This window comes from Artemia sp. Qi Xiang Cuo, chromosome 14 (assembly GCF_049724085.1).
Source record: "Artemia sp. Qi Xiang Cuo chromosome 14, ASM4972408v1, whole genome shotgun sequence".
Classification (NCBI taxonomy): domain Eukaryota; kingdom Metazoa; phylum Arthropoda; class Branchiopoda; order Anostraca; family Artemiidae; genus Artemia; species Artemia sp. Qi Xiang Cuo.
In genome coordinates, this window is record NC_142807.1 from 40,830,418 (window position 1) to 40,840,117 (window position 9,700).

Consider the following 9,700-nt stretch of genomic DNA (forward strand, 5'->3'; position numbering starts at 1 on the left):
CCATTATTGGCTCTTTGCACCCTTTTTTACACTCTTTTTTGAAATGATGATAGAAAAAGTATTAAGCGAAATAAAAAATTCAAATTAAATTATTTAAGTGCAAAAGATAGAACAACTAGCCGGTATGATCTTCATTATCTCTGCCTGAACCGTCCCCCAGGCGTCTTTCTGGTATTTTTAACCACTTACCAAGAAGTAGATCAAAGTATAAATAACAAGCCAAAACGTGGTAGATTCAACAAAAATTTTAATAGAGGGAAGTTAAAAGTTGTTTGGCCCAACCATTCTTCTTGGAAATGAAAATGTGAGTATCCACCATGCAGTAAGGCGAGGGAGAAACAACAACCGAAACAAACCTTTTCAAAGTCTACTCTGAAACTGATAAAATTCTGCAGACTTTAGGTCTGTGTACCATTTTAAAGCGTGAATGACCCATATTTGCTTGTGATAGCCAATTTTTCTGAAACGAAAATCTTATCTTACTAGCCACGGATCCAAGAACTTGCTTTGGATGGGACCCAGACTATCAAAATGACATAAAAGGGTATATTATGGAAATATGGGGTAGCCTAAAATTTTAGTTTAGACATTTCTTGCCAGTTTGGAAAGCAGTTGAGTTAGGGGAATGACACTTTCTGAAATGAATCCAGGTTCAAAAATATTCGAGCCAATTGAAAATGACAATTAAAAAGGGTAAATATAGAGCAGTTCATGTTATTGACCTATGAATAAACTGAACATACCAGTTGATAACTTTTCTTAGGCTCTTTCCGAAAATAATAATCGTTTTTGGCACGAATTCACTTTACCCCACCACTATATACCAATTCAGGGTATATATTTGCCCATTCGGGGAGGGAGGGGGGGGAGAGGGGTAAATTTCAAACTTACATCTATAGTCAGAATTGTATCCTAAATCCAAATTTAACATTCATTAGCGCAAAATGGCCTTCCTACTACTCAACAGAATGAATTTATTCCCTAATGTTTCTAGTGTAGAAAATAATCTTTTTTTTTACATAGGAAGAGAGCGTAACAAATATGTTGACTGACTTATCTCCCATCCGGCCTTTGTGGCTGTATTGGGGCTTATTCTCTTCTCAATAGTCGTTGGACAAGGCGAGGATGTTCGGTTCTGTCTGGTGCAAGACGTAGAAGTTGGGGGATGTTCTTGCTATAGAAGTTGTCATACCATCTCTTGCCAGGTCGGCCTAGAGGTCGTGTGCCATGTACACGTCCATCAAACGTGATTTTGGGGAGTTGATTTCATCACAATTGTTGGATATGACCAGGCCAGCAGAACTGCTGGCTTTTAATTCTGTCCATAATAGGTTATGAACAGTGGAGGAGCTTGTGGAGGTGTTTATTGGATAGTCGGTCGATGTAGGTGATCCCTGCTATGCAACTGAGACATCTTGTTGCAAATGCAGAGATTTGCCTTTTGGCATCAGCTTTAACTGACCATGTTTCACTTGCATGCATAGCAATGGGGATAATGAGGGAGTTAAAGAGCCAGACCATCAATGATTTTGATAGTAATTTACTTTTCCAAATTGATGATAGGCTCTTGAAAATGCTGGTTGCAAGGCCCAGTCTACACCTAATCAATTTTGAGCAATCGTTTTTAGAGGTTAAAAGACTGTCGAGGTAGACAAAGGATTCTAGATTTTCAATTTACTCTCCTTTCATGGTTAGCTGTATGACTAAAAGTATAAAGTCTCTGGATAACCATATGAATTTTGTTTTCGCTGTATTTACAATTATCCCAAAACTCTCGGTCGGTGACACTATCTTATTTGTGCCTATTTGGAGGATATATTTATGACTGCTAGTATTCAAGATGTCGTATGTGTAAACTAATTTGTCGACAAGTCTTCCTCAAATGGTCTGTGGTTTTAGCAATTGATAAAACTGCATTTCGAAACAGATTAAATAGATGAGGGGATAGGAGGCAACACTGAAGAACACCTGCTGACATCTAGAACTCTTCTGTCAATCCCTCAGGCGTCTGAACCTGGCTACAGAAGTTCAAATGCATATCTTTAATCAACTTTACTATATTTTTGGGGCTTCCATAATGCAGAAGTATGTGCCAAAGCCCGTTGCGCCATATTAAATCGAAGGCCTGTTTAAAGTCAATAAAAAGTAAGAGCAGTTCCTTCGCAATTTCTATGTATATCTCCATCAGCTGCCGGGTTCAAAGTATATGATCTACAGTTCATTGATCTCTTCGAAAGCCGGTATGATATACTTCTAAATTGAGGCCTGTCAAGAATATTAGTTAGTCAAGCAGTATTTTCATGAGGATCTTAGTCGCTTGGTTTGTCATACTAATTGGTCTGTATTTGTTACAGTTGCCATTTTCACCCTTTTTGTAAAGGGGGACAATCATGGCTCTCGCCCAAAATCTGGGGAAGTGGCCTGTTTCCCAGATGCCTATTGTGACTTTATGATAGGTGTCTACCAGTTTTTCTGAGTCCGACTTAATTACCTTTGACTCTATGCCATCCGGGCCTGGAGCTCTATTGGTTTCCTGGGACTGTATAGCTTCAACTGCATCTTCTCGTTATGATGGTGAACTTTTATCTAATGGATACTCCGGTAGTTGAAAAGACAGTAGGATAGATGGTTCAGGGGTTATTGTGGAGTTCAGTTTCTGGCAAAAGTGATCCTTCCAGCGTTCCCGCCTCTCCTCAGAATCTGTGATGAGTTGTCCATGTGTATCTAACAGGGTTGTTGCTGCCGCGGGTTTCTTTTTCGACAGCTCCTGTACTGTTTTTTACATGTAATGGCTGTCATTCTTTTTTTGAAAGCATCTTCACATTCAAGGCACTTTTCGCCGACGTACCGGCGCAGAGTCCGCCGTATTTTTTTCTCTATTAGACGTTTTAATCTCTTACATTCACCCTGGCTTTTTTGGTCTTGTTTTTTTGTCTTGAATACGTTTTCCAACACAGGTCTCAATTATTTTGGGTCTGATGTATGGTTTATCCGAGCCGGACTGTACCCCTAAGATTTCATGAGCCGTTTCTCTGATGATTTAGGCACTTTCATCAACCAGACGGTCGATGTCCTCAGGGGTTAGGACTCCCATGAGTTGGATGCTTGTCAGCTTATTTGAGAGAGCGGTTTTATATTTGCTTATTTTTTTGTTTTTTTAGGAGATTAGCACAGTGTCCTCGTTTGCTTTTCTTGGATGTCTGGGTCTTTTAAGGGCACATATGGATTTCTGGAGTGACTAAAACATGGTCTACGTCAAAACCACCATTAGCTAAAGATACTGTATTCTACACTGATGACTTCCAATGCTTATGGACCAGTATGAGGTCAACCATATGTGAGGTTCGGCCGTCTTTGGATCACCATGTAACCATTCTGCGTTATTTATGTCGAAACATTGTGTTGGTAATGAAAAGCTTGTTATCATGACGGAAATTTGTGAGAATTCCCCCCCTAAGGTTTTTTCTCCCATTTCTGAACTTTCCCATTCTGTCTTCAAAACCTACATTCTATTGTCTGACAATAGCCTTAAAGTCTCCAACGACGAAAAGAACATCCTTCTTGGGCACCTGGTCTATGGTGTGTTGGAGCTTAGCGTAAAAGTCTTCTACATCTTGGTCACTCCGGGAAGAGTCCGGGGCATATCAATTTCAATAAGTTTAGTCTTACCAATCAAAAGTTAAAAGCCTGAGAAAATTTGACTTATATTCGAAAAAGGCAGAACACCCCCTAAAAGTCAGAGAATCTTAATGAAAATTACACCGCCAGATTCAGCGTATTAGATAAACTTACTGTAAGGGATTCAAGCTCCTATCTCCAAAAACCTGGAATTTTGTATTTTTTGCCAGAATAAAGATCACGGATACGTGTTTTTTTTTTCCCCAGGGGTGATCGTATTGACCCAGTTTTCCTAGAATGTCACGAGAGGGCTCATTCGAACGGAAATTAAAAGTTCTATGCCCTTTTTAAGTGAAAAACTAAATTGAAGGGCAACCAGGCCCCCTCTCACGCTCATTTTTTCTCAGAAGTCACCAGATCAAAATTTTTGAGGTAGCCATTTTGTCCAGCATAGTCGAAAATCTAATAACTATGTCTTTGAGGACGACTTAAATCCCCACAGTCCCCGGGGGGAAGGTTATGAACTTTGCCCATTACAAATAGTATTGGTTATTGGGAAGTATACAGACGTTTTCACACAGGATTGTTTCTGGCGGGGGGGGGGGGGGCTCGGGGCTTACGTGGGAGGGTCTTTCCATGGAGGAAGAGAATTTTCCATGAAGGGGGTGCCGGATTTCCCAGCGTTATTTAAAAAACAATCAGAGATTAAACAAAAAAACTACGTTTTTTCAACTGAAAGTAAGGAGCAACATCAAAACTTAAAACGGACAGATATTATTAAGTATATGAGGGGTTTACCCCCTTGTCAATACCTCTCTCTTCACGTTAAAGTTTTTTTTAGGACTTTCCAAAGAGTTTTTTATTATAGTTAAACGGCCTTAGTGATTCAAGGGTCATTCTTAAAGAATTGGAACAAAATTCGGAAAAGAATTAGAATACATGTCATTTGAAAATAACGTCTTAGAAAATCAAAAAGTACAATCTTTAAATTGTCTTTGTTGAAATCTTATGGAAGAAAATTACAACCCCCCTCATTGAACAACAAGAAAAAATCACTTTTTTGCACAAGCAGCAGTGATTTGTCTTCTTGTTTGTCTTCGTCGCTATTGAGGCACTGAAACATCATAGAGAGCTATTTGAGAACTCATAAAAGCTAATTCTTACATATTATGTTTTTTTTTATACACTAGACTCGATAAGGCCGTCATAAAGTACCACATGGTAGCCTACATTACATGCGCAATTTGGGTGACATTTTTGGAATGGAAAGGCTGAGCCGGACGCATGGACATCACAGATTACAAATTATGGGCTCGTTTATGAAATAATTTTTATATTTAATTGCTCTTTACAAATTTGACTTAATAAGACAATCATAAAGTACCACATGGCACCCAAAAAGTGTGCTTTGTGTCTTTTTCATTTTTTCTTAAAAATAAAATAAAACAAAAAAGGGTGTAGTCCAATGAAAAAAGTCGCCCGACAAATTTCACAACATCCCTGCGGAAATTCTCCTCCATGAAGAATCCTCCCTCGAAATTTTCCTTACATTTGAAATAGTGTTTTTTATTTAAAGTAGTCGAAAAAAAATGTGTGAATTCTTAACTTACTCGTTGAGCATTGTATGATTAAGAATACTCGGAAAATCAGAACTTTATATCAAAGAAATCTGTATCTTTGTTAAAAAAAACAAAATCTAGAAAAATTACACAAATCTTGAAAAAATAATCAATTTTTTTTTTTACATAAATCAGGGTATGGGGGTATACATTTCCGGAAGGGGGGACACTGAATATTTCTTTATGTCTAAAATTCCCTTCACTAAGTGAATCTCGGTCTCCTAATGCTGCATGTTAAAACTAATAACAATAGATAAAGAGCATAGGCTGGTACCGCTTGCTTATATGTGAGCATAAAATTTCTAAATTGTGAGAAAAACCTACATATTTTATTCAGATTCACTATCCTACTTGCAACAGACATTTTGTACAGCATGCTGATGCAGAAGTAAACGTTACACAAGTAGCGCTAGCGTTACATGAAAATACGACTAATAACAGTAATACTCCTCACTACATTTATGTCAATTCTTTTTTTTTGGAGCTGGTTAACAGAAATATTCAGAAAATCAAAATAACGATAAGTCAGAATGGTATTATATATAGAGGCAGTTTTACATTTATGGGTCAGTACGTGAATCCAAAACGCAAGGAATAGAACGTTATCAGTGCTTATTAGGCATTTCAATTAAAAATAAGTGAATTTGGAGCTATATTGGAGTTTTGCCTTAAATATTGGAGGTAAAAGATTACAACAATTAAATGATTCCTGGAGCTGATACCACCCCCCCCCCCCGCCAGTACTAATTTCTATTGTAAAAAGTGCCAAGTTTTTTGTTTTCTTCTTCTTCTATTTAACAACAGGCGGGCTTTTCAGTGATACTATTTAGCCCTGTTGTTGTTTTTTTTCGATGATTTCTTTTTCTTGTTTTTCAATAAAAAAAAATTATTATTTTCAAGGATTTCTTGTTTTTCAGCTATTCCATTTCTGTCTTATTTGTAGATGTAGAGGGTGCATTCATATCCATTTTTGAAAATTTTTAAACAAGAAAATCTTATCTTGAACTGATAGATTTTAGGAAGGAAAAGGCTTTTAACAATCAGGGGACAAAATTTGACCTGAGTTAATGTGACGAAACAGGAAGTACAGTACATTTTCGCAATTTTGCCATTAAATAGGCTCACCAATTTACTTGATGATAAGGTTTTGAAGCCGCAATATTTGTATAGATATTAATGTGGAACATATTAGAAAGTGCAATGGACCTCTGTTTTTCGCGTTTTTTGCATATTAAAAACGAGGATCTATTAATTATTAAACAAAAAGTTACCTGCTCAATGTAAAGAGCGAAGTTGAAACTTAAAACAAACAACAGTTTTAAAGTTACTTAATAAATTTTTTCCCAAATTATTGGTGGGGGGGGGGCTACCCCTCAAAGACACCACTGGCAGTAGTAGTAGTAATAGTACCAGTAGTGATAATAGTAGTAGCATTAGAATTAATAGTCGTTGCCTTAGCTTTAGTAACAGTAGCAATAGTGGCATTAGTATTTGAATTAATAGTAGTACAGTAATACTAAGACTGCTTCTACTACTAAGTAGCTTCTACTACTAAATATTAGAATGCATATTGTCTTTCGGTTTAATCAATATTCCCTAGAACAAGCCCCGTAATTTTCAACTTGACACACCAAAGCGTTCCTAAGATATTCCTGATACACCCTTTTGACAACCTTCATACAGAAGGCGTGTTGTGATTCAGTTCAGCCTCCCCCCTCAATATTCCTTGGCCATTTCACCTGCATACCCTTAGGCATAGTTGTAATATTAGTCACAGTAGTACTAGATTGTAGGGCTAGAAGTAGTAGCAGTAGTAGCACTAGTACTAGTAACAGCAGTAGTATACAACCCCCTCTTCAAACCCTAAGTTTCAACTTAATACTATTAGCCATTGCCGATATACCCTTTTGATAACCTGTATATTCAAAGTTTTAATTTAGTTCAACTTCCCCCTTAACACTTCCTGAAATTTGCATCTTGATACTCTTGGCCTCACAAGTAGTTGCAATTGAAGTAGTAGTTGGACTAGTAGTAGTAGTAAAAGTGGCTGTGGTAGTAGCATTAGTAGTAGCGTGCAAATATTGCCTTTTGGTCAATTGATCTTCTGCTTTAAACATTTTCTGAGGTACGTTCTTTTGACAATCTGCATGCACATAGCGGTTTTTGATTTATTTCAAATTTTCCCTCTATATTCTCTCAAATTTTCACATTCATACACTTAGCCTTAATAGTACCAGTACCATAGTAGTGGTAGGAGAAGTAGTAGCAATAGTAGTGGTAGTATGAGTCGTAGCAGCAGTATTTATAGTAGTAGCAGCATGTATATGTTGCCTTTCAGTTGGACATTACCCACATGATTCCCCTGATGTTTCATCTTGATACGGTCAAAAAATATCACTGATAAGCCCTTTATACCCGCTTTTGACGCCCTTTTCATCTTAAACTCTTAGTGGTCATTCACACGGGGCTTAGGCGTAGTCACGCCTAGGTTCCAAGCTTCTCCGTTCGCTTGGAGCGTTCTTTCTTGAACCTGGTTCGTAGAGACTGACCAATCATGGCTTATGAATTTGGCACGAGAATTGAAAGTAGAAAAATATGGATGAGGAGGTTCAGGGCTTAGGGCTTTTTGTGGAGTTTTGTCTGAATTGAGACTATGTATGCTTACGGCAACCGAAGCTGGCAAAAGAAAAAGAAGGATATGTACAAGGAAAATCTTCAGAGATCCAAGAATATTGTTTGAAAGCTAAGTCCAGCTAATAAATCAAATGAATGCTTTCAGGGATACTAAATATTACTCTGACTATATGAGAACGTATCCAGCAGAAGCCTCTGTGAGAGGCTTAGTCCAGTTCTTGAAAAGAAGACCACAAATATGAGGCAGCCCATTCCTTTCAAAGTCAAGGTTGCTGCATTAATGAGGCAAGTGACCTCCTAAGCATCTCCCATGCCTTTTGCTTCATCGAAGCTTTCTTCTAATTTTTCTCTGTCTTATCATGCAGAAACCTTTTGTTCTCCACATGCATAATAAGTTCTTCAAGAAAATCAACTCTTATGCAATTCCATTTTGCTCACCCTCCATTCCTGTTAAATTTTTTGCCACTAATCTCTGATGTAATTGGTTGAAACCTAGTCCTATATGCTGGTGAGTTGATCCAATTGAACTATTATTACGCCTGGGACTGAGACCTGTGTGAATGGTTAATCAGCCTTCCAACTATTTGCAGTAAAAGTAGCAGTGTTTGTAGTATTAGCAGTAGGGTGCCCATATTACTGTTCGGTCAATTGATCTTCCCCTTTAAGCATTCTCTGAAGGTTCCAACTTAATACTCAATACCATTCTTGAGACACGCCCTTTTGACAATCTGCATGTACATGATGTGTTTTGATTTATTTAAGATTTCCTCTCAATATACTACTACTACTATTAACAACTCACCGCAGCACCAAGCCGCCTGAGGTCAACACAGCTACGCGCGCTCCTCCACCATCCCAATTTATTCAAAGCCTCCCTTTTTACACCCTCCCAGGACGTTCCCATTTCCATTAAATCTTTCTTTATGACGTCCTCCCACCCCAGACCAGGACGACCTGCTTTCTGTTTAGCCCTAGAAGATTGGCCGAGTGGAACAATCTTCGGCAATCTGTCATCCTTCATCCGCACAACGTGTCCTAGCCACCTCAATCTTTCTTTCATGATAGCCCTAGAGAGCGGTATTGAACCACATTTTTTGTACAGCCTATTGTTTGAAATACGGTCAGTCAGCCGGGTACCCAGAACAATCCTTAAGCAATTTCTCTGGAAAACATATAACAAATCTTCATCTGCTTTTCGAAGCGCCTATGCTTCAGAGCCATATTTGACTACTGTCATCACTGTAGCTTCTAATATTCTAATCCTGGTTTGCAGACTTATCTTCCTATTCTCCCAAACTTTTAACTGCGAAAAAACACCCTGAGTCTTGGCTATTCTACTTTTAACATCTTCACTGATCCCATCATCTTTACTAATAATACTACCAAGGTAAGTGAAGCTGCCCACCTGATCAATCTTTTCATTACCAAACGTCACCTTTTCATCTTCACTTATTCCTAGCTTTAGTGACTTAGTCTCCTTAACATTAATTTTCAAACCTATTCTAACACCCTGAACTCGCAAAACCTCTAAAAGTTCATTCTTTTTGCTCACACTTTCCTCTAGGATGCTTAAATCCTCAGCATAATCTAAGTCAAGGAGAATTTTTCCTCCCCATTTGATTCCGTGGTCTCCCATTGCCTTTCCTGTGCTCCTTAAGACAAAGTCCATATAAAGGGGGATAGAACACAACCCTGCTTAACTCCTGATTTAATACAAAACCAGCTGCTAACCCCATTATCCCCATCAACATTTCCTCAGACCTTTCTCTCAAATTTTCATCTCCATAAACTTATCTTAATAGTACTAGTATCATAGTAGTAGTGTTGTA